This window comes from Rhinichthys klamathensis, unplaced genomic scaffold (genome assembly GCF_029890125.1).
Source record: "Rhinichthys klamathensis goyatoka isolate OS25496 unplaced genomic scaffold, OSU_Roscu_1.1 h1tg000318l_1, whole genome shotgun sequence".
NCBI classification, from domain to species: Eukaryota; Metazoa; Chordata; class Actinopteri; order Cypriniformes; family Leuciscidae; genus Rhinichthys; species Rhinichthys klamathensis.
In genome coordinates, this window is record NW_026606834.1 from 1,202,632 (window position 1) to 1,208,631 (window position 6,000).

A 6,000-nucleotide genomic window follows, 5' to 3' on the forward strand; every position below is an offset into this window, starting at 1 on the left:
AAGAAAGAAAGACATGGACAACTTGGATGACATGGGGGGGAGTAAATTATCAGCAAAAGTTTTTTTTAAAGTGAACTAATCCTTTAAGCAATTACATTATTGAAGTGAACAGTCAGTAATTAAATAACAATACACAAAATACAAGAATAGATAAATACAACAAAAGTTATAAATAAAGTAAGGTCTAACTGACAATAGCTTTCAGGTACAGAAATGTAATAATTAGGTATAAAATAACACTGCATAGTGTTCACTGTATAAATGAAAACTTTGTTAAAGTGTGTTTTGCTGTTTGATGAACATTATAATGGCAGCAGGTATTTATAGGATCCAATATATATCGACATATTCTTTCTCAGCTGTTTACGTTTACTTGAGACACAACCGTCTGGGTTTATGAGAATAATTGTCGAGATGGGTATTTTTAAATAATTGTGTGTGTATGTGTCCATTCAAGCGCGAGGTGGCGTGAAAGAGGACTTGCTTTGAGTGTGTGCGCACAAAAAAACAGCATGTGATTTCCAAACCGAGTTATTTTTTGCCTCTTCTTGCGCTTGAATGGATTAAAATTGCTTGAATGTTTCGTTTGGAAAGAGTTAGAAACACGTGCGATTGATAAACTATCACTCTACGAATGGATAAACTTTCCAACTATGTACGGATCACTGATGACATCCCTAGTATCTACTTGAACTATATGCTAGCTTTTAAATAAAATTAAACTATAGAATACTGCTAGAATATTTGGGAATAGGTGAATCTGTTAATTAAGAACCTTCCGAACAAAGAGATTCAATAGAATAAATCAGACTTTCCAAAGCTACAAATGAGAGAGAGGACTGACAAAACACATCTAAAACGGGGAAGAGCTTGGAGATTGACTGTATAAATAGATTCAACTAGTATGACTGGCCAAATTATATCTTGTGTCTCTATCATGTTTCTTTTATGCGTGGTGATGCATTTGAAAAACAATTTAATAGTAGTAAGGCTCTGCGATTAATCAAGTTTTAGTTTTCGGTTTTGATTTTGGCTTCCACTCACTGCTCTTGACTGAATAACTTTAGTAGTTTTAATAAGAAGGATCAATGTATATTATTATTTAATTCATACAGTGAAGACTATGCAGTGTTTTAAAGTCCTCCTGTGGTGAAAATCCAGCTGTTTATGTGTGTATGTGGTGTTTTTAATATGCTTTTAAGACAAACCATGTGTAAATTCATAAGTCGACAGCATTGCTGAGTATTTTCTGCTTAAAACTGCAGTGAACCAAAGACAGTCTCAAAAACACGGTTTGAAATCGCTGGTGTTTCTGACGTCACAAACGACCTTGTAACCAATCAGATCAACGTGTGATCGTCGACGAATGTTTTTTCCAAGGAAAAAACTTTTAAATATGTCATTTTGGTGATCAAAGGTGAGTTTTAAGGGATAAAATGATTGAAAGTTTAACTCAAGGTTTAATGACTATTGTGACAACTGAATATTTTTTACAATTTAATACTGCTGTGTTTTAAAATGTGCAAATAGATTAAGTCCATAGGCTTGTTCCAGTCTGGATATTCTCAATAGTATCTCAAAAGATCGTGATTCGGCTCGTGATTGTTTGTTATAAGATGATAGATCGCCCACCCTTATATTATATCGGCAGCCCTTCCGGTGGACTTAGTGTCCGAATGCACTCACTTGTTTACATTCACTCCTTCAAGTGAACTATATTAGTGGACTAATGTAGGGAATAGTGAATGGCGATATCAGACACAGCCTCAGCGTGTTTAGGTTTGGATGAGAAACTTTGGAAAAAACGCTAGTGTGGACGTATCCTCAAATCCCAGTGAGGTTTTCTGTATGTGACGATCCTAACCTACTGATTAAAACAGTTCTGGCTCTGGATGTTTCTGAACGGTTCATGAAGGCGGCTCACGGGGCCGACGGCTCTCGGGTGAGTTGGTCCCGTGGGGTGATGTGCACCTACAGTACATGTGTTGTTCAGTTCTCTTCAGCAGAGCTCATATATCACCAGCACACTATTAATATCAGCCGCTGACAGATACAGGCCATGGAGGAACACCGCAGAACAATACTGCTGATAAGAGCACTTATAATGTGATAAGACTGCAGCAATATCATGCACATGGCTCTAGACTGAAAACTCGTTTTTCTCCTCTCTTTGCCAAATGGTAATTATATTTCCAACTAAAACGCCACATATGCCACCCTCACTTGTTTTAAACATCACCCTGTGTTTAAAGGCAGATTTGCAAATCGGCTTTAAGTCGATGTGTGTCCTGTGTCCATTACGTCACTACTAAGTGCACTTGACAGCTACAGCCTTATGATGGATCCCTTATTTAAAGGGTTAGTTCACCTAAAAATGATAATTCTGTCAGTAATTACTCACCTTCATGTTGTTCCCCGTAAGAATTTCGTTCATCTTCGAAACACAAATTAAGATATTTTGTATTAAATCTGAGAGCTGGATCACTCCTCCATAGGCTTCTTAAGGGATTGAAACTTGCCGGCCCAGAAAAGTTATTAAAGACATCGTTAAAATAGTAAGGTTATCTATCTTAAGTTTATCAAGCGACGAGAATACTTTTTGTGCGACTTAATTCAACTATTCATTTCCTTCTCTGTGGGCCGTGAGATTTCACGTAGTGTAACAGCGCAGCGCTTCTGGGTTGTTCCTCACACATAGGCTCACGATTGGCCGACGCTGGTCATGTGTGTGATGCTGTGACGTTACGTACAACCTAGAAGCTTTGCGCTGTTACACTACGTGAAATCTCGAGGCAAACAGAGAAGGAAATGAATAATTGAATAAAGTCGTTATTTTTTGTTTGTTTTTTTGCGCACAGAAAGTATTCTCGTCGCTTGATAAACTTAAGGTTGAGCCACTGTAGTCACTCGGACTATTTTAACGATGTCTTTCATAACTTATGGGCTGGCAAGTTTCGCTCCCTTAGAAGCCTACACTGTAAAAAAACTTAACTCATTATTTTGTGTTATCTTTTTGCATGGTTTTTTTTTAGTTTAGCTAACTTATTTCGATAAGTTGAGGACAAGAAAACTTAAAATGTCTTGTTGTCTGGACAATCTAGTTATCTCTACACAAAAAAATAAGTTGAAATAACTAAATTGCTAAAATATTTTTTACAGTGTATGGAGGAGTGAGACAGCTCTCAGATTTCATAAAAGATATCTTAATTTGTGTTCCGAAGATGAACGAAAGTCTTACGGGGAACAACATGAGGGCGAGTAATTACTGACAGAGTTTTCATTTTTGGGTGAACTAACCCTTTAACACACCTAGTTTCAACTCATCCACTCATTACAAAATCTTATGTTGAACAGTTGCCAAACACTGGAAAATGGTACAAACTGTGACATAACCAATAAAAAAATTCAGAAGAAATTGGATATAAAAGTCTTAATGCAATATATACTGTATTATATTGGATCCATTCATTTCTAAGGCTTCTATATCAACATGATCAACTGCTGAAAAACCTGTTGGACACAATCTACTAAATGCCTTTTGTATTCTGATTCCAAGTAAGTCTTATTTCCAAGTAAAAGGCCTTTTAGTATCATTGAAAAAAAAGAAAGAAAAAAAGAAAAAGAAAAAAATCACCTTCAGGCCATGGTTCACAAAAAAATATGTACTGATTTTATAAAGTTACCAGAAGAATAACTTTTGTATTGTTAGTAATATTTAAAGTTAAACACACACTGATTGAAGCAACTTCGGTATACTTGATGATCTATACATAATTGTTTCAAAAAAATTAAATGGGAGTATGAATTATGATCCATCAGGCTTTTGAGGGACGTTGACCACAAGACAGTCACTATCAACAATTCGTGTCACTTATTAGCTGTTTGATAAATCTCTTCTCAATCATCTCATAAAAAATATGACTTCATATGTAGCCTAATTATTTTAAACCAAAGCTATTTTTCTTATGTGGAGGAAATGGGCTTCCATATTACAAGGCTAATCAGATGCAAAATAAACAACTGTGACTAAACAGAAACCATATTTAACCTTATCTAGTCAAATACTGCATTGCTAATAATAATATCTGTCATTCACTCTGACTGAATCTCTCATTGACAACAGTTAGCATGTTAGCTGTGCTGCTAATAGACAGTCAATAATAAGATGTGTATTTGACAGCACTTTGACATTTAAGAAGCCAAAATGTAATTTCAAAACAAAATCTATTAATCCAGATCAGTAAATATGAAAAGTGAACGTATTCGTGTGACATGTCAATCACTTAAAATCACAGGCCTGTTGAGTTCAGTCAGACACCGGTTTCAATGAAACACATGGCGCACTTATTTACAGTAGCAGTAAAATCACAACATGAACTAACCCGAGCTATTCGCACGATATAAAGGATTAGTACAGTCAGATTATTTGTTAAAACGAGCTGTCTTAACTAACCAGCTAATGCCGATACAACGTTAGCAGACTTGCTAATAATCAGCCGCTCATACAGTCGTTGTCCATATTATAAACTTACACCAAAAACAAGTCTAAACATATTCTTACCGGTTCCGTTAAAGCGTGTCGTTTGTGGACGGTAATGCTAATATGTTGGAAGTGTTTGTTGTCATTTATTGTGGAAAATAAAGGAGCGACCGCTGAGGAGATCGGCGTGGAACACGTTGACGGACACCTCGTTTGGTCCAATCAGAGCAGTCTATTTCCGATCGAGAGCCAATCACTTCACAGTGTTGACATGAGAGGCGGGCGTAAACGCAAGGGCTCTATAAATATCAGCAGGAGCTGTAGAAAGGACGCACATGAGTGGAGAATGAGTGGGTGTTGGCATGTTTATGCTAATTTTTGTGATTTTTTCCCGTGATGTATGTGGGTAATTGGAGGTAGATAACCACACCATGCTTGTTGTGTTCCTCATTTGTCAAGTCACAGTTATTTCTATAGCTACCTCTTTATATGATACAGATTGTTTAAAACCAGCTTCAGGAAAATAACAGAATCAATAATGCATAGGCCTATATGTAGTTAAATATGAGCTGTAAATTATGCTGTAAAGCAGCTCTAAAAGCAATAGTGTCATTATACAGCTCATTCAGTTCAGTGTTGATTCAGTTCAGTTCAGTTCAATAATTGTGTAAAGTTAATCAGTTATTAAACGTTATAAACAGCTCCACGGAAGACAATAGTGTCATTATTCAGCTCAATTTAGTTCAAGTTCTCATCTGACAGTGTTAATGCAGTTAGATCAATAACATTAAGTGTCTTTTTAACCCCCTCCCCCCAAATGAATATTAATGTAGTTTGAGTGCTACTTTTGCTTGTAACAATAAACTCAAATGCTAAAACTCTAAACTCACCTTTTTTATTATGTTATAAAATGTTACATTTACATTTATGCATTTGGCTGACGCTTTGTTCAAAGTGCATTGCATTCAACGTATGTATTTACATTTACAGTTCTTGCTTTCCCTGGAAATCAAACCCATGAGCCTGGTGTTGCTAGTGCCATGATCTACTGTTTGAGCTACAGGAAAATTAAAGTATTCTGCATTCAAACTGGGAAAATATTTCAGCATTTATTTGTTAACTTACCTAATACGTCACATATATGCTAACTACTGGCATCAGTGGTTCCATGAAGAACCTTTTACATTTTTTAGAGTAAAAAAAAAAAGTTCTTCAGATTTTTACTTGTTCTTCACACTAAGAAAACACCGAAAGGTTCTTTGTGGAACCAAATATGTTTTTTTTTAATGCATCGCTGTGAAAACCCACTTTTGGAACCTTTATTATTAAAAATATCCATATTTATAACTATAATCACTGGCTTCCAGTAACGGTCGTATACAAGTCTAGTTCAGGCGGAAGAGCGTCCGTTACTGGAAGCCAGTGATTATAGTTATACATATGGATATTTTTCTTTTTAAAAAGCGGTCTTTATTAACCCCCTGGAGCCATATGGATTACTCCAGGGTTACCGTATGGAG

The 6,000-nt window shown here is 36.0% G+C and overlaps 1 protein-coding gene across 1 annotated transcript in view; it reads right to left on the minus strand.

The window, feature by feature from the left end:
- The window catches only part of LOC130105400 (R3H domain-containing protein 1-like), a 65,787-nt gene extending 61,072 nt beyond the window's left edge, over positions 1-4,715 (minus strand). The window contains exon 1 of the mRNA XM_056271390.1: positions 4,562-4,715. The gene's annotated coding sequence lies outside the window, so the exon portion shown is untranslated. The remainder of the gene's footprint in view (positions 1-4,561) is intronic.
- Between the last annotated feature and the right edge of the window lie 1,285 nt (positions 4,716-6,000).